Here is a 20,277-nt window from a genome sequence, read left to right as displayed (position 1 = left end):
TTATGTCATTAATGCTTCTTCACGTTCACGTAATTCAATCATTTATCGGGATCAATGTTTTTAACGTCCTGTTCATCCCTGATTGATTATTTGTAATGATTTGGGTGAAGGGTTAATCAGTGAAAGGGTGTATATTGGCCGTTTTCTTCCCCAACGATAAGTCCTAAGGACAGGTGTATTTATTCATATAAATTTACAAGTATGTTTGGAAGCGTAAAACTCATCACTCAAAATTCGTTAAAGCATGGATGATAAAACTTTTCCCAGTATATCAAAACTTCGTTGTCATATATTTAAAAGGCAGAACAAAATTGACGTGTTATGTTTTCCGTCAATGAAGTAGGCAGAGATCTGCCTTTTGTGGGCGAAAAGTTAGTCCTTTAATGGGTTACATTTTGGGGTAACGGGTAAAATTTGGGTTGGCAGTGCTTGGCAACTCGCTGCTCGCTGTTGGCCAGGTTCCATTCAAACAAATTTAAGTAGGCTGTTGTACAGGAACAGACGTTCTCAGTGTTTGAAGTATAAGAATCGGCTCGTAAATTTCTGTCAGAGAGGAGAGTACACGAGGTTTGCTTCATCCATGGCATAGCCTCCGAACGTCATCGTGAACCGAGAATATCAATGTTAGTCAGGTGTCCCTCTGTCGCAATTATTGGAACGTGAGTGTAATCGTTGGGGTCGAGGTAAGTCTTATCTTCGGTTCTTTCCCGGTCCCATTCTACCAAAGGTGCACAGTGGAACCCACAAATTGATTTTCCTACAGGTCTGTGTAATAATCTGAGACAGTTTGAGAGTTACATGGCACACACGGTTTCCTATTAGCCTAATTGTCAAATCCAGTGCATCATAGGCACTTGGGGACAATAAAAAATTTTAGATGTGTAACTCCCACGGGCTATTACCTTGGAAATTGACTTTTCATATACTTTTAGTATTGCTGTTGAAGGATATGGTGTTTATTGTCGGTCTATTATCATTAACCTCATAGTCTATTTGTCCAACTTGGGGACCCTTTAGGAATGCGGGTTTTGGGTAGGGGAAATAGGCCTAGTCGGGAGAAGGACTGGACTCTCATATTGTTATGGAATGGTTCCGCGCATGTGCGAGTCATACTAACTTAACTTGCCCAAACCTAACCCAACCTAGCAGACCATGTTACTTAACCGGGGCCACGGTATATGTATTTTAACTCTCAACCCTTAAGGGGCGGACTAGTTAGATATGCACACCCCCAGACTGGGTCAAAATTTAAGGTTGGCCAATTTAAGAAAAAAAAACATCAATGGAAAGCGGAAGAAATGCAGATGCACATGGTGTAAGAAAGGAAATTCTAAAATATTTGCCCTACCTTCACGGGTAGTTGAAAGGGACTATTTACAACCCTGTGTGGGGCCTCTTTCACAAAACACTCATAAACTTTACTAAGTTATACATGTTTTTTTCTAAACTTTTCCAAGTTATGCATGTTTTTTCTAATTTTATTTTATTTTGTAAAAGTATAATTACAGCTCACACAATATCATAACATAAAAACTAAAATCAGTAACAAATTTTGAGTATATTTATTGTAAAATATTTATGTAAATTTACTGAGATTGGGAGATTCAGTAACTTCTTTTTATTTATAAAATTTTTTTTTTTTATATTTCTTTGCACTTTTCTTTGCAAAATTACAATTATAACTGACATCATCTTATCATAAAAGATAAGAACTAAAACCAATAGCAATCACTGGGTATATTTATGAGCAAATAAATAAAAAGATGTCATGGGGAGAGAGGAGCAAGACATCCCCCCCATCAAGTCAAGAACAATACTAATCTCCCTGAGATGCCTACTGATCGAGCTGAGCTAAGTCTAAAGTTGCCACCACTCATTTATGATCCTTAAAGTGATGGGAACTCTTTTCCGCTCGACACAGCGATGGCGCAGAATATGATTACTCTGAGGGGATCCGTCCGCCACCCAGAACTTGTTTTAGATCCTCTCATGAGGGGGTCTGACCACCAAGGGTTAGTACCAGTTCTCAGTCTTGGGGTTTTTCCCCTACTGCATAAGTTGTAGTGCTGTCAGTGCATCTTATGCTGTGCACTATAGGCATTACTTTTTATTTTTGCAGCATCCCTACCCTTCCCAGCTGCAACCCCTTTTATTCCTTTTACTGTGCCTTCATTCATATTCTCTTTCTTCCAGCTTAGTGTCCACTTTCTCCTAACAATTGTTTCGTAGTAAAACTCAGGTTTTCCTCCTATTTCACCTTTCAAATCTTTCGACTCCCAATTTCATTTTCATCCCTGAATGACATCATAGGTTCCAGCACTTGGACTTTGGCCTAAATTTTGTATTGCATTCCATTCCATTCTCCTAACTGAACCTGACATTTAGTGAAGTACAAGGATGCATCTCAATTACACTAACATTGCTGCCTTGGGTTACTGGACATAGGGGCTTATCCCATGGAACCCTTCACCAGTGGCATCATTTCAGATTTTTGTTTGGGGGCCCAAAGGTTTAGAACTTTTGGTATGGGTGGGGTGGCGAGTGAAGTGAGCCCTATCAGCTGTGGGTAGGGGGAGCCACTATTATTATTATTTCAAAGGCTAGGGGGCAAACCAAGTCTTGGGGGCGCCCATCAGTGTCTTGAGTGGGCAAGTGCCCCCCCACAGTTCTCCCAAATGATGCCCCTGCCCCTCACCTAACCTGACCTTGGGCAGTGGACATTGGTATGGTTTACTCTAATACCAGTTCTGTATCTGGGAGTTTCTTGCTTCATTCTAAAGTATCTCCTTAATACTACTTAATACAAAAAGCATATGAAGATAATTAGCCTACTGGTAAAAGTTGTTACCCACATTGAAATTTTGATGGTTTTAATTTTGAAGTTTATGGGTAGGGATCCTGACAGGATTTTTTTCTCCAAGTCCATTGTCGGTAAGGATTGCTAATGTATTTATGTCCTGTGTTATTTTCATCTACAAGTATGCATACATGAACAGTGCTGAAACCTTACTGGTTCTTTTAGGCTATACCAATTTTCACCAATCGAGTGGAATTTTGGAATTCAGGCCTTGTGTGAAAAAACCAGTTTCATTTCATAGTTGTGGTTCCTTCAGTGCAGATGCAACCTGCTTTAGGTCATTTGCCCTTCTTTTACCAGAAGACTGTTCTCTGGTGTGAAGGTCTGCTTCTGCCAGTGGTTTATCTCATTTAAATGGAGTGGTTCGTGGTGGTAGGTTTCCGTTTTCTAATAGCAGTTATGACTTGGACCATTAACAGGTGGTCACTTGTTAGTCAATTTTATATAAGTAACTTGCCAAATAATTACGTAGCTATAGTTTCTACTTTACGCGGTAGCTCAAAATTCGAAATTCGCGGTAGCGCTCTTTTGTTTTGGGTGTAGGTACACTGCCCCGCCCACTACTAGGGAAGAATAGGTACAATGTAGCTAAAGAGCTCAATTCGTTTCTGCTGGTTAATGACTGAACACCAGTTATTAGCAGCTCTTGATTCTTTTTCATCGGATGGTCAGAGATCGTCTTTGGTGAAATACTGATTTTGGCAGCACAGCTATTTAGCTTAGCCAGAATTTGGATTTATATCTTCGACTGTGACTTGTTTTGACCATTATGCCTGACTAGTTTATCCAGCATTAGGTATTGCAGCAAAGACTGCAAAACTAGACTCACTTCTGCAAAATATGACTCACGTACCATTTGTAGTACTTGTAGGGAACAAATTTGTTCTCCATATTTGAATTGTGACAAATGTAAGGACTGGGATAGGGGGAAATGGAAGACTTTACAAACACATTTGGACAAATTGCAGCGTGACCGAATTAGAAAAGCTACAGCTAGGGCCGAAGCTAAGGCTTCCGCTAGTACAGGTCATTCTCCAGGGGTTGTTATTGATGTTATGCCTATCCCTTCGACACCTGGGACAGCTTTCTCTCCCATTTCCAGTCCTCCAGCATTCCCTGTCACTCCATTACCTAGCTCTCATTTTGCTGAACCCAATGCCATTGCCAGCTTAGAAGCACGGGTAGATAAAAAACTTAATTTACTTGTTAATACTGTTTCCCAGATGGGGAGTTCTGTTAAGGTCCTAATGGACAAGTTTAACAGTGTAGTGTGGAGTGAAGTGTCAGTGGAGGTGGCGGCTGTTTGTCCCACTGATGCTCCTAGACCAAGGTCCCTGCTAAACTCCCCTTGCACACGTCGGAGGAAGCAAACTGGCAGTCCAAGGGAGGTCGGCGGGGTTTGCCCACGAGCAATCGTTGCCTCATCCTAGCTTGTGGTTCGATCCCAGGCTGCTGAAGAATGCCATTGGAAAGGTGTTCGTACGGATGTGCGTGCCCTTATTCTCAGATAAATCAGATTCTCCCACATCAAATAAGCGCAGGGGGCGTTTCATGAAAGTATTGAGGCCATTGAAAAGGCCGGGCGCTTCCTTGGATTCAGATTCACCCCCACCTTGTAAGCGAGTGGTAGAGAGAGAACGTAGCCCTCTCCCTTCTTGTAGTGTTTGGGAGTCGCCAGCAAGAGATTCTCGCTCCCATTCAGGTGCGAAAGTGCATTCCGACCCCAAAAGAGTGTGTGCCAGTCCATCTTTGCTGTGCCAAGCATCCGAGCAGTGCCCAGTGTCCGAGCACACATCATATGAGCGTACTTCGGCTGAGCACCCATCGCATGAGTGTGCAGTTTCTACCTTCCCAGTCCATTGGAGCCCAGATTCCAAGTTAGAAGAACCAGTGTCTGACCGCTCGGAGTTTCAACATCAGTTCGCTGAGCACCCATCTTTGGGGCGCCAACTGTCCGCGAGAACCACAACCGCTTCAAAGGAGTCGCGGGAGTCAGTATCTGCTTTGACAGCGAGTGGGCACCCAACGCCCATGCGTCCAGCAGCGGCCTCTGGGGGCTCCTCTCTCAAAGCTCTCCCTACTGTTGATTCATCAAGAGAATTTCCATCTGTGATCCAAGATCCCTCGTTGGCGCCACTTCAACTTCGGCTTGATAAAGTGTTGAACCTTCTTCAAGAGCCAACTCCCGTAGTGCAGGAGACCCTGGAACCCCCAGGATCACCTGCTTTGTCTGTTGAGGAACCTGTAGAAGAGGAACTGCCTTCTAGTTACTCGGCACTACTCAGGTTTTTCCTAGTCTGCTAACCGTCATTCTTCTCTTCAGCCGTCCCTTCATCACCAGGTTCGGCCTACTTGATGTGACAACCACCAGGTACAGCCAAACTTCCATGTATGGTGTTGTCGTCATCGAAGAAAGCTTTCGCCCGAATGAATGCCTGGTTAGCGGAGAAGAGAGAAGTTGGAAAGGCGTTGTTCTGTTCGCCTCCCTCTCGTTTGTTAAGGCAGAAGTATCTGTCTTATGCAACTGGAGAAGCTCCGCCCTTTGGAGTTTCTGCTTCCTCTCAAGGGGACTTCTCCAGTATCATAGATGCTTCTCGTCGTTCTGCTTTCTCGTTGGCCAGAATGCTCTTCACAGCCTCAGAGTTGGATTATTTACTGAAAGACATCTTTAAAGTCTTTGAGGCCTTCATTTTTTGGATTGGACAGTAGGGGCTCTAGCCAAGAAAATTGAAGACTGTACGTCCCTTCAAGAAAACTTTGCATCGGATTGGCTGGGAGTGGTGGGGTGCTGACAAAGCCGTAAGAGATGGAGCACTAGAACTAGCAACCATTTTCACGACAGGAGTCCTCAAGAAACGAGACTTGCGGTGCTTGTTTGCAGCAAAGGGGAGTCACCCTATCACAACGATTTTCACTTCTGTTTGCCCCCCTGGACAATAATAGTCTGTTCCCGCAGGACACCCTGGACCTGGAGCAGGTGTCAGTAGAGCTACAGAAGAAGTCGACTCAGGACCTCCTCACTCAATCCTTCACAAGGACTAAGTTCCCGCACGAGCCACTACTTCCAGCACTTGTACCACAATGTCGTCACCCTTGAAGCAACAGCCCTTTCGAAGTTCCAGAGGCTGTTTCCAGTCCCAATCTAGAGCTAACCTCCAGACTTCCAGACCAGCCAAGAAGCCCATTAACAAGCCAGCACCTCGAAAATGAGTCTTTGTCCTCCATGTTCCGGTGATAGCAAGACTTTCCCATTTCTGGACAGAATGGAACAAGAAAAATGTGGAGCCGTGGGTGCTGAAAGTATTGAAAGAAGCTATGCTATTCCTTGCAGGGAGAAACCTCCCTTAGTAACCTCTCCCATCAACTTAACAGCCTACTCTGTAGACTCAGAGAGGTTTTCGGCCCTATCTCAGGAAGTATCAGCCCTTCTAGAAAAGAAAGCCATGGAATTAGTCGAGGTTTTACAACCACCTCTTTGTGGTTCCCAAGTCATCGGGAGGATGGAGACCTGTCCTGGATGTCAGTGCCCTGAACCTCTTCGTTCAAACAATGAAGTTCAAAATGGAGACGTGTCAGTCGGTATTGTTGGCATACATCAGGGAGACTGGATGGTTACAATCGACATGCAAGGTGCTTACTGCCACGTTCCAGTTCACCCGGACTCCAGGACGTACCTGAGATACATGTTCCAGGATAGAGTCTTCCAGTTTCGGGCTCTTTGCTTCAGACTCTCCACAGCCCCTCAAGTTTTTACCCAGGTACTCACTCCCCTAGCGAAATGGCTACATCTTACGGGGATAAACATCTCTCTGTACCTGGACGACAGTCTCCTACGCTCCCCCTCGAGACCTCAGTGCATGGAGGACCTACAGAAAACTCTTCGTCTCTCTCAAGAATTAGGCCTTCTAATAAACTTCAAGAAGTCAAAGCTAGTCCCGACTCAGTCTATTCTATATTTGGGGATAGTGATAGACTCTGAGTTTTTGGGCTTTTCCATCCCAACAAAAGATCCTAAATTTTCGCAGAAAAATCCAGGACTTTGTAACTTGCCCCTCCTGCTCAGCCAATGAGTGGATAAGTCTTCTGGGAACCCTTTCTTCCATAGAGAAGTTCGTCCCATAAGACAGACTACATACAAGAGTACTGCAATTTTACCTAAAGGGAAATTGGAAAAGGAAGTTGTTCCCGGACTCGTTCGTTTTCAACATCACTCCCTGGATAAAAGAGGACCTTCAGTGGTGGTTAACGGAGAATAGATTTGCGACAGGAAGGTCTCTAGCTCCAGCGAACCCCGACCTAACGTTATACAGTACTCAAGATCTGGGTTGGGGAGCCCTTCTCAACAATTTGGAGGTTTCAGGAACACGTCGCCTGCAGAAGGAAACCTCCACATCAACGTAAAGGAATTAAAAGCGATTCATCTGGCACTGCAACACTTTGCAACACGAGCCTTCAACAAGACAGTAGCGGTCCATTCAGACGGCATGACCGCCTAGCTTATATCAAGAATCAAGGAGGGACTCGTTCTTTTACACTCTACGAAGCGACAAAAGATTTTCTTTTATGGGCAAGGAGCAACGAGACCCAATTAGTGACCCGCTTCATTCAGGGAAGGATGAACATCCTTGTGGACAAATTGTGTCATGGCAAACAGGTCCAACTGACGGAATGGACACTCAATCCACAGGTGTGCACCGACCTGTGGAAGCTGTGGGGAAAGCCATCGATAGACTGTTTGCAACGTCAAGGAACCATCGTCTTCCTCTGTATTGTTCACCAGCTCCAGATCCACAAGCATGGGCGACAGATGCAATGCTGCAAGACTGGTCGAACCTCGACGTCTACGGCTTCCCTCCCTTCAGCATGGTGAGGGAAGTATTAAAGAAGTTCAATGCACACAACAACGGATCAGTGACCTTAGTAGCTCCCTTTTGGCTACACAGAGTGGTTGCCCAATCTGCTGAGCCTTTTGACGGACTTCCCAAGGCTACTTCTTCAGAAGAGAAATCTTCTCAAACAGCTGCACTTGCTCCGATTCCATCAAGGCTTATCCACTCTCACTCTGACAGGCTTCAGACTGTCAGGGAGCTTGTCAGAGTGAAAGGATTTTCAAGAAAGGCTGCAGAAGCTATTGCTAAGTGCAGGCGACAGTCTTCTTATGCAGTCTACCAACCCAAGTGGACAGTTTTTTGGAAGTGGTGCTGGGAGCGAAATATCTCCTCTTCTCAAACGTCTGTAGCCCAAATCGCAGATTTTCTTTTACATCTGCGAACATCGAAAGGACTCACATCTACCATGAAGGGTTACAGAGCGATGTTGAGTTCAGTTTTTAAACATAGAGGAATAGACCTGTCTTCAAACCAAGACATCATCGACTTAAACATCTGAATACTAGTAAGCAGGTAAAACCCTCGGGAGTAGCTTGGAACTTGGACGTGGTCCTCAAATGACTGTCAGGACCACCGTTTGAACCTTTGGATTCATCGTCACTTTGGAATCTGACAAAGAAGACCTTATTCTTGATGGCACTGGCTACAGCCAAGAGAGCCAGTGAGCTTCATGCCATAGATAAAAGGATAGGTTTCTCACAAGGCAATGCTGTTTACTCACTAATTTTGGATTTTTTTGGCCAAGAATAAGGATCCGGCCAACCCTTGGCCTCTCCTTTTCAATCAAAAGCCTGTCAGAAGTACTAGGCCCATCCGATCAAGAGAAAGTCCTCGGCCCAGTAAGAGCTTTGAGAATATACCTTGAAAGAACCAAAAAGCTTAGTGGTCCGGCCCCTAATCTTTTATGCTCTATTAAAAATCCCAACCGTCCTTTGTCCAAGAATGCATTATCATTCTTTTAAAGATCCGTCATTTCAGAAGCATACTCGGGAGTTCAAGATGATTTATTGCCCTTGTGTAAAGTAAAGGCTCATGAAATAAGAGCCATGGTGACGTCTTTGGCTTTCAGACGTAACCTGTCTCTCTCTCCAATTTTGCAAGCAACATTTTGGAGGTGCAAGTCAGTGTTTGCCATGTTGTACTAACAAGATATTGAAACAGTGTACGAAAAATGCAGTACTTTAGGTCTGTTCTTTGCAACTGGCATGGTATTGGGGGATGAAGGATAGAAGCAACGCCTTTTTCCTCTGTCCACTCTCCTTAAATAAGGATAGTTGCACTTCTTGGGAAGTCTGGTGAGCACTGAATCGAGAGCGTCACCAATCAGTATTTTATGGTTTTGGTTAATATTTTGTGGTGGTGTAGGTTAATTTTATCTGGTCTTTGTTGTTCTATTGTACTGCATCCAGGGCAAGGGCATATCCCAATATTGATTATGTGGCCATGTTTGGATTGTAAGCTTTGGCAACCTGCAATTTACCTCCGACGTTGCAAAGCACCCACTCAAGTAGAGGCGACCCTTGGCTCTACCGCCACCCCACTACAGGTTAAGAGGAGCTAAGACCAGAGGCAGTACCCGTCTGCTGTTGCTGCCTCACCAGGTAAGGTTACAACAAGCATTTCAAGATGCTAGCTAATTTGCTATTCCAAATTATCTTCCATATTGAGTAGTTTTTTGGGTAGCATATGTCCATTCATCCCACCTCCCTACAATGTGGGATTCAGCTGTGTAATTATTTGGTAAGCTACTTATATAAAAATGACATTTTTATAATAAAATAAAGTTTTATATATACATACCAAATAATTACGGTACATGATTGGAGCCCGCCCTCCTCCCCTCTCATGGACATAGAGCATAAACGAATTGAGCTCTTTAGCTACGTTGTACCTGTTCTTCCCTGGTAGTGGGTGGGACAGCATACCTACACCCAAAACAAAAGAGCGCTACTGTGAATTTCAAATTTTGAGCTGCTGCATAAAGTAGAAACTATAACTATGTAATTATTTGGTAAGTACAGTATATGTGAAACTTTATTTTATTACAAAAATGTCATTTTTTCATAAGTTGTATTTTAACAGAGATTTCCACATTCCAGTTGATCCCTGATCCCTATTTCCTGCCAAGAGCAACCAGATTTACTGAACAGCAGCACCAGTATGCAGTAAATATATCTCATTGTTAAACTTATCAGTTCCAGTGGTCTTTATTCCTCACACCATTAGACTGTGGAACTTCAAAAGTTCAAGAAAAAATGCAGTTCATTACCACCCTAAAACAATTCTCCTATTTTAATTTTATTTATACATTGATTTGTTAATTTTTATTTTAAAAATTGATCTTTTCTCTTTGTATTTCTAATTACCTTCTGGTACTTCTTTCTGATGAACACCATATCCTTTGGAAGGTTGAATTTTAAGTCAATGGCCCCTGTGAATAGGGTTCATGAACTGAATAACAATAAAAGGTTTTTTTTTATATAATTTTGGCTGATTTAAACATTTTTGTAGCATGCTTTGAATGTTTCCAGCATTCAATTTGGTGAAAAGTTATTAGTCTAATTATACAAGAACTGTATATATATATATTGTACAATTATGGGGTACCACAGTAGGAAGCTGAAATTTTGGGTGGGGGAAATTACAATAGTGAAATACAAGGATGCGTTTATCCACGTGATAATAGTGCAAGTCCTGCTTCTGATGAAGGAAAGGTTCACCTAGGTTATTTAGTTGAGGGGTTCCAGAGGTGGACCAAAGACCCCCCCTCCTCGAGAGGTAGGAACCTGGTGTCCCATGTTAGGCTAGGTGAGGTGTGATTGGGTTACGTCGCAACCCTTATTAAATACATTATATGTAATTTACAGTGCTCAAGGTGAGGTTTTGTGTTGGAGGTCCAGGAAGGACAAGGTCCTCTTGGCCAGGTAAGGATTTTGCATCCTAGGTGAGGTTTGGTTAGGTCAGGTTGTAGTCATATTACTTATTTTAATTTATGGTGCCATAGGGTAGTTTACATGGGGAGGCCCTGAGGGCAAAGGCCCACAAGCCAAATAAGGACCTGGTGACAGAGGTTTGGTTAAACATTTTATTGCACTGATGTTTGTTTTACCCACCCAAAAACCCTGCTATTCCACTGTAGCATCTCCTCCAACCCCACAATTGTAAGATATAAAGGGGGGTCCAGGATTCTAAAACTACTTGGGTAGAGTGAACCTCTGATACACAATTATATGATTTATGCATTACAGTACATGTTCCCTTGACAGGTGCCCAGTTAATAATCTAGTATTGCAATTTTTTTTCTTTCACTTACTGCTGCAAACTTACTAATGGTCATAGATCGTTAGCCATGGCGTCATTATTTTGAAAAATGAACACATTATGAGTGTGCATATACAAAATTTATGTAAAAATTATTGTTCCTGAAAAAAAAAAGTGTTCAAAGTCGATGCATACAAATTATTCCAGTTACTCCCATTAGTATGCACATGGTCCAGTTAGTACTTGAAGTGTTACACATAAAATATGAAACATAGTGGATTACTTTCACATGGTGAGAAATTCACATCGTTATGTGAAAATTTTCTTTATACTTTTCTCTTGACTATGCTTAAAAATTATGGAAAATTTTTAAAACTAAAGAAAAAGTTTTAAAACATTGATTTTCTATGAAGTACAGTATGCTTAATGGAAAGAGTACCTAATCTATACTATCCTAGTCTAACCTAACCTAGCTTAAAAGTAATCAGAACCCATATTTATTGTTCTTGCCACAATTATCTGTTACAAAATTAGTTTATGTAATAAAAGACCACCGCAGCTTCAAGAATTCGGTATATTAGCTCGCTCTGTTGTCTTAAAAGGATTCTCATTTGTGCCGTATCTGTGCATTGAAGAATGCATGTAGGGAGGATTTTAAACTTAATGGGAAAGGGAACGAAAATGTACAGCTCTTGCATAGAAGACATTCCACTTTCAAAACTACAGTACTCTCTCTTGTATTTGCCGGATAATGGAAATTCCTGAATATGGTAAAAATACACTCTACAGATGTAAACCGGCAATTTTGTACCTTTACACCCCTTACCTTGTCAATACTGCATACCGTAAACACTGAATACTGTATGTTTATAAACAACCACCATCACACTTTAAACTGGAAACTTGATGCAAAAGCCAATTTCCCATATTTTTAAGAAAATATACTTTATATAGAAAAAGGTGAACCACTTTTTATTATAAATTCAAGCTTCCAAAGAATATGGTGTTCATTAGAAAGAAGTAGCAGAGAATAAAGGGAAATACAGAAAGATTGTCACTTATTAAAAAAGAAAAACTAAATTAACAAATTAATAAATATCAATAAAAATGTAAGTAAATTATTAAAATGCAAGGAGAATTGTATGAAGGTAGTAATTCATTGCATCTTCACTTGAACTTTTGCAGTTCCAGTTGCACAACATCCTCAAGGAGACTGTTCCACAGCCCACTGGTAAGAGGAATAAAGGACTTCTGGAACTGTGAAGTTTGACAGCCAGGAATACTTACTGCATATTAGTGCTGCTGTTCAGCAAATCTGGTTGCTCTTGGAAGGAAAAGGGGATCAAGGATCAATTGTGAATGTGAAAGATCTCTGTTAAAATACAACTTATGAAAAATTGAAAAACAAGAGACCATCTGTCCATGGTCCAAGTCACAACTGCGAGTATTAGGAAACAGAAACCTACCACCATGAACCACTCTGTCTAAAAGGAATAAATCTCTGGCATAGCCAGATATCTACACCTGAGGACAGTATTCTAGCAAAGGAAGGACAAATGACCTAAAACAAGTTGCGGCATAACCAGATATCTACACCTGAGGACAGTATTCTAGCAAGGAAGGGCAAATGACCTAAAACAAGTTTCATTAATTTTATCACAGTTATAAATATATGAGGCCTTACATACAGTACCTAACATTTGTGCAGAATTTGTTGACAGTTTCATTAAATGTTTCTCAAAAGTAAGATGTGAGGCAAAAGTTACACCTAGAATAGTTAAAAACACAGTGCAGTAGGGGTACTTCATGCATAGTACACTACAGTACCAAATGACATGGATATCACTTTGTTTTTCCTGTTTTGTCCAAACACAGTACAGTACTTGTGCAAATGGTTCCTGTGAGTGTAATACCTAGCCTAGGTCAATAATGTAGTTCATACATATACATTTTGTATCTTGTGTTTGGTAATACAATATAGTAACAACTGATAAGAAAGTTGCTGTATAAAAATACACTAATGGTCATAAAGCCATGGTAGGCTGTGGGTAAACCTAGGCAGGCTACCTACCTAGCAAATTGTCATTTACGCGAGAGAGAGAGAGAGGAAAAGTAGGCGGTTGCATTTTTTTCAGGGTGTATTTATGCATTACATTTTGTTACATACAGTGTGGGGAAAAAGTTAGATAATTGCCTTTTGCATTAAGTTTTCAGTTGAAGTGTGATGGTTGTTGTGTATAAGCATATTGAGTGTTTACAGTTACATGTATGTGGTATTAACAAGGTAAGGAGAGGAAGAATACATAGTTGCCCTTGAACACCCCTAGATATTTTTACTTGCCCCTATCTGGATTTTTCCAGTATCCAATGGGCCCTTGGCTTTGTTAATCCTGATAATTGAAGGATTACTGTACAAGGAAGTCATAGATAATTAAAACTAAAAATGCTACAAAACTAAGACAAGCTATTTTATAGTAAAATATCACCAGTTGAAGTGTTAGGCATACAAGGCAGTCCCAGGTAATTAAAACTAAAATTCTACAAAACTAATGCCACATAGCTGTTACTGAACACTTCGGTCAAGGATCCATCTCGTCCTCTCACAAAGAATGCTCTGTCCTTCTTCTTGAGCGATACTGTACATGAAGCACACTTGTGATTGAGAGAGGAGGATTGTCCTATCTTGAAAGTAAGGGCTCATGAAGTCAGATCAGTGGCAACTTCATTAGCTTTTAAATACAATCTCTCACTGTCTGCAATACTTCAAGCTACTTACTGGAGGTGCAGGTCTGTATTTGCTTCGCATTACCTCTTAAGATGTGGAAACGACGTTTAACGATTGCAGTACCGTAGGACCTCTATTGATGACTGGCATGGTATTGTGGGAGGGAGTATAGGAAGCATTTCTTCCTTCTTCGCCTCCTCGCCTTGATTAATGGTGTAGAGTTCTTGGGGAGCCTGGGGTACTTGGTATTTGGATACCCACCAGTCTTTTAGTGGTAGGTGGTGGTGTTTTTTAATGTATTATGGTGTACAGTAGGTAACAGTTGTATATCTGGTTTTGTTTGGTACTGCGCCCTGGGCAGGAGCAAATTTTCTTGGTACTTCATTTAGTGTTCGGAAATATCCTTCGCTGTGAAGCTCCCGCTGATGTAGCAGACGACCCTTGGCCACACAGCCACATCTCTACAGTTAAGATGAGCACACAGCCAGAGGCAATAACTTCCTGCTGCATTCAAACACCCAAAACATGCAAATCCCATTCATCCTTAGCTCCAGTCATCATTCACATTATTTCACTTGAGATTCTCACCATCCTGTCCACTAATGGCATATGCACATCCACACCTCAATCATGTAACATACATTCAAATGTTCTTCCAGTAAATTCAGGCCCATTATCACTTATCTGGTAAGGAAACAACAAGCATTTCTTGCAATATGAGCAAACATTCCCTTAATTCACTACTGTACTTTATTTTAATGTTCCTGGGGAACATTAAAATAAACAGCTTGATCCATGAACTCCCAGCATCCCTCAAGGCGTGTGATTTAAAACCTTTCGCAAACTAGGCCTATAATTATTTTTCCGCAAATATTTAAAAAAAGCATATTTAGTCGACATATGGTACGTCCAGTAGGCGTTTAAGGGTTAAACTCTGTACTACCTTTGTGAGTACTGGGTCTTTCTTTGTACCTTGTGCTATTTCCTTAGCTGTAATAGGTAAGTTATATGCAGGAATTAAAAGAATACTTTCATGGTGTTCTTCTGGTGCTTTGCCTACAGGCAACCTCGACAAAGCGTCTGCATTATAGTCATATGCAGCTAATATTATTGCCCAGCATTGTAGTCTTGCAGCTAGCAACATAGGTAAGCTTGCTTTTGGACCAGAAATCATCAACAATGGTTTGTGATCTGTAACTAATGTGAACTTGTTCCTACCATAGAGATACATATGGAACTTTTTTACTCGTTCCTACCATAGAGATACATATGGAACTTTTTTACTCCATACATTAATGCTAATGCTTCCTTTTCAATTTTTGAGTAGTTTCTTTCTGTTTTGTTTAATAATCTAGAGGCAAAAGCAATAGGTTTTTCCGTACCATCAGGCATTACGTGCTAGTACTGCACCGAAACCTATGTTTGAGGCTTCACAAACCAACTTTACTGGCAAGTCCATTTGATAATGTACTAGGAATGTAGGTGAAGTCACTTCTGCTTTGATTCTTTCAAAGGACTTTTGACATTCCTTTGTCCAATTCCATTCAACATCCTTGTTCAGCAAATTATATAATGGGTCAGAATTGTTGCTAAGTTCTCAATGAAATTTCCACAAAATGTTACTAAACCAAAAAATGATTGCAATTCCTTTACATTTTTTGGTACCTTTGCTGACTGGACTGCATTTACCTTATCTTTTGTCTTGTGAATACCTTTACCATTTACAATGTAGCCCAAATACTCTACTGAGTCAGCTTCTAAAATACATTTACCCTTTTTGACTTTGATATTATGTTCCTTCAGTTTCTTTAGAATTGCTTGTAACCTTTATGCTCTTTTTTGTTTTTACCAGCTACTAATATGTCATCAGTAAAAATGAATACTCCTTACATACCTGCAAATATTTTGTCCATTGTTTGTTTCCATATAGCTGAACTACTAGTGACTCCATATGGAAGTCTTTTTGAATAATACAGCCTCAAATGTATGTTTACAGTACATAACTTATGGGAATTTTCATCTGTGGAAAGCTGCTGAAATGCTTGTCTTAGATCTACCTTAGAAAATACAGAGCATCCTTATAAAGTTGTGAACATATCTCTGGGATTTGGCAATGGATGTTGAGCTACTTGCAGTTGTGGGTTTACTGTTACCTTGTAATCTCCACATAACCTAACATGCCCATTTTCCGTAACAACCGGAACTAATGGTGTAGCCAAATCTGAATACTGTAATCTACTTTTTCCCCATGAACCTTTGTTTTCTAACTTTCAAATTTCAGTTTCCACAGCTGTTTTCAATGCATATGGAACTGGTCTTGGAGCAAAAAATCTAGGAGTGGCATTCTCCTTAAAAACTAAGACTGCATGTGCCTTCTTTACTGTACGTACTCTCTTCAAAGACTTCTTTGTGATATGATAGAAGATTAGTTATTGAAATTTCTTCTGTTGGTTCATGTGTTGTACCTGTAACCCTTAGAATACTAGGCCAGTCTAATTTGATACATCTTAATCAGTAATTTGGTAACCTGCCTACCTCTTGATCATTATACTGTACTTTAACTGGTGATGAACCTACTACTTCTGTGTTTGTACCATTATAACTTTTGAGCACCTTGTCTGAAGGTCTTATCACTAGGTTAGGTATTGTTTGTGCAACTCTTTCAGAAATTATTGTCACATCTGCAGCTGTATCTGTCTGCATGGGTGTGAGTTTCCCATTTATTTCTGTTTGAGCTATAAGACGTTCTTGTGCATCTTTGTTCACAGAATTAATGTGAAATGCAAATTCTTCTACTTCTGTTGCCTTATGTACACTTGCTTCATTTGTGCTAGAGCTGTCATTTGAGTTCACAGTTATTTACTGTATCGGTTTAGTGGTCTTTTACTTGGCAAATTTACATTGACTTGTTAAATGACCACGCTTTCTGCAGTTATTGCATGTCTGACCTGACGCTGGGCACTTATCCTAATCATTGCTATAATGATCTTGTCTACCACATCTGTAGCTTGACTTCTTTTTAGGTTTTTGTGCACCTATGTTAATGATTTTTCTGTGAGCATGCAGTTGGTTTACTCTTGTTATACTGGTTTACTCGTTACCTATTTGATGTTTTTGCCCCATTTATGCATGTTGGTAACTTTTTATAGGCTACTTGACTCACCTGGCTACTGCTGTCATTATGAGTCTTACCCACACTGACATTTGACTGATAACTGTTTTTAATGCTCTTGCTGTATCCAGAACTCTTTGCCCCTCTACAGGTTAAGATGAGTGCCAACCAGAGGCAGTATTTACCTGTAGCAGTTCTCTTACCAGGTAAGGTACAACAATCATTGTCTCAATGCTAGCAAACTTTCTAGTGCAAAGTCATTATCTTTATTAATGTTTTGGATTAGTTTTTGTCCATCTAACCCACCTCCTCTCAATGTGGAGTCAGCTATGTAATTGCGTGATGTCACATATAAAAATAACATTTTGGTAAGTCACATATAAAAATAACATTATGATAAAATAAAGTTTTATGTATACTTACCAAACAATTACATAATTGGAGCCCTCCCTCCTTCCCCACAGATGGACATTTTTGCTCAAATGAATGGATGTTTCCTGCTGAAGTGTACTTGTCATTCCCAATAGTGGGCAGGACCCTGTCACCTACACTAGCATTGGTGGCACCACCGCGAAATTTGAATTTTTGGTCTGCTGTGGTAAGAAGTTGGTAGCTATGTAATTGCTTGGGATGTATATATAAAACTTTATTTTATCATAAGAATTTCATTTTTTTTTATTAGCACTGTTGGCAGTTAAAAAGAGTAAGTTTATTGCAAGCACTCTTCTTTAAGGCTGTTGTATCTTCTTTTCCCTATAGCTGAGAATGGTGTCAGGGCCAAGTTTTCCCGAGAACTGTAAGAATTTCAAATTTATCCTCTTTGGTAGGGAAAGAAGAGGCAACTTTTCTCTGTCCTTTTAGGGCAGTTAAAACTGATTTAGATAGGTTAAGCCTGGAAGATGCAGAGTTAATCTTTTGTTTTATGATTTTAGAAAACCTAGAATGTCTTTGTCAAAGAACACCATGTTCTCTGATGTATTTGATCAGGCTAGTGCGTGAGAAACTAGTTCCATACCTTTTACCTTTATTGAAAGTAAACATTCATAATGTAAGAATTGTTGCAACTTCACTTTTACGACAATTTTTTCCTTAATGATAAGGTTAGTGCGGTGCAGTATAAGTGCAGTTCAGCATTTGCCACTAACTACCTTAAGTACACAGAATCACATCTGAAAATGGTTAACCCTTAGTCCTCTGCCAATACCAGATCAAGTCTTTTCATGAACTAAAGATTGAGCAATCTTTTAGGCTCTATTTTAAATCCTGGTTTTTGATATTTTGGGGAGCATGAAGGTACATATATTGTATAGGAGCATACTTTTACATCAGAAAGGTATTTAATTTTAGTTGACTGTGGTTCTGGGGGTTTTGGAACCAAGCACAGGGTTCCCTTCATGCCAAATCTGTTTCGTTCTGGCAGAATTGAAGTGGTTTTCTCTGCAGGGCTGCTCTTCGCTGCACACGAGTTTCTTGCTCCCCTGAATGAATCCAACTTTTGGTGGCAGTAAAATCCAGAAAGGATTTCAGATCATGTAAGAATGCTTTGGGTTTCATGCAAGAAACCTTAAGCTTGATTGGCAGAACAGATTTTGTCTAGCTGCAGTACCCACCATTCTCTTCTCAATATTGGAACCAGCTATCTTTAACAGTAGGTAAGAGTCATCCCAAATAATATAAAGTTTTGTAGTAAAATTTATTACTGGGTTTGGATACACCTACTGTTAAAGTAGACCCCATCCAACCTCCCCGCTTAGTGGGCTGTCAAGGAGAATTCTGATGAGCTAAAACATTCGAAACACACCTGGTAGAGAACAGGTGTACTACACAATTATCCGGGGTCAGCTAATCCATCTTCTTGTGTTTGAATGAAGACTCACCTCTTGCTGCAGAGAGGTAACCTATCTTTAGCAGTAGGTAGGTTAATCCAAAGAATAAATTTTATGAAAATTTATCATTTTGCATAGCGGTCCTTATCTGATTTCTGTTAGACTAGAATTGTGTTGCGATTTTCCTTTTTCCCTTGAACCTACCATATTTGGCTGTAGGATTCACGAGGACTTGAGAGGATCTTGCTGCCCGAGTTGTTCTATTAGCTTGTGCCTTCGCTCTGGCACATAGTCTTCCCCTAGTGCTTTCAGCTTTCCCATAGACCAATTCCTTGCTTGCTGCTTGAGGCTTTTGAGTTGTGCAAGGTATCCGGACAGTTCATACCAGACCCTTCGCTACTGGACAGTTCGTTACAAGGACCCTTCGCTACTAGGACAATACTGTACGCTACATGTATAATTATGTAAATACTGAATACCTTGTTAATGTAATTATACCATGCATCTAGCTTGTTTCATTTACGAATCACCAATTTCCAGATTACTTAAAAACTGAATACCTTGTTATTGTAATTACAACTTCTATCCTTCTTATTTCATTTACCATCCACCAAGTCCTTTTTTTAAAAGTTATTGAACCCCTAGTCAGTCAAGATGCAGAGGATGATTACATCCAGAAGAAAACAAATCAAGTTAGTGGATGATTTTGAATTATATATATGATAAACAAAAACAAAATAGTGACGGAACAAAAGAATATGGATTGTGAAAATCGATGTAAAGCAAGAATGTTTACAAACATCTAGTTCAAGCTGGATACAAGGAACGATACTATGAAGGTGACGACTTTAGTTTGATAGTGGGGCGTTTCCCAGCACTGGCATTTTTACCCGAAAACAGCGTTGTTGAAGAGTTTGAAGACTTAATTGATGACGAAATCTCAGAAGAAATTGTTACTTACTTCGCGACAAATTATATTGGTGGTGAATGAGGCCATGGATCTAGAAGGAAAAAAAATACGTATACCTTAGGTTAACCAGACCACTGAGCTGATTAACAGCTCTCCTAGGGCTGGCCCAAAGGATTAGACTTATTTTACGTGGCTAAGAACCAATTGGTTACCTAGCAAAAGGACCTACAGTTTATTGTGAAATCCAAACCACATTATACCAAGAAATTAATTTCTATCATCAGAAATAAATTCCTCTAATTCTTCATTGGTCGGTCGGAGACTCGAACTCGGGATTAGCAGAGTGCTAGCCGAGAGCTCTACCGATTCATCCAACGAGGAACAGAAGACTAGATCCCCTGTTTCCTATAGGTTTGTGGAATGTTTACGAAAGGAAAATCAATGAAATGCCAAGGACAAATAATAACAGAAGGTTTCATAGTTCCTTTAGAACGTCAGTTACAAGCTCACACCCTAACATATGCAGACTTACTGATGCCATAGAAAACGAGGAAGCACTAGTGAGAACAAAAGTAATACAAATAAATTGCAGTTACCCAACCTCCAAGAAAAAAAAGTATAAGGATTGTGAGCAGAGGATTCTGAAAGTTATTAATCGTTACAACCCTGAATGTAAAATGAATTTTCTTCAAGCTAT

At 40.4% G+C, this 20,277-nt stretch overlaps 1 long non-coding RNA gene across 1 annotated transcript; it reads left to right on the top strand.

The window, feature by feature from the left end:
• Nucleotides 1–449: 449 nt before the first annotated feature.
• LOC136832784 (uncharacterized) lies at nucleotides 450–19,750 on the top strand. Its single transcript, XR_010851315.1, has 3 exons — nucleotides 450–683; nucleotides 16,996–17,050; nucleotides 17,309–19,750. It is a non-coding gene; the product is annotated as an uncharacterized lncRNA (long non-coding RNA).
• Nucleotides 19,751–20,277: the final 527 nt, after the last annotated feature.

The sequence above is a fragment of the Macrobrachium rosenbergii genome, chromosome 50 (assembly GCF_040412425.1).
Source record: "Macrobrachium rosenbergii isolate ZJJX-2024 chromosome 50, ASM4041242v1, whole genome shotgun sequence".
Lineage (NCBI taxonomy): Eukaryota > Metazoa > Arthropoda > Malacostraca > Decapoda > Palaemonidae > Macrobrachium > Macrobrachium rosenbergii.
Note: the sequence above shows the minus strand (reverse complement) of the source record. Positions and strands in the feature narration are given on the sequence as shown.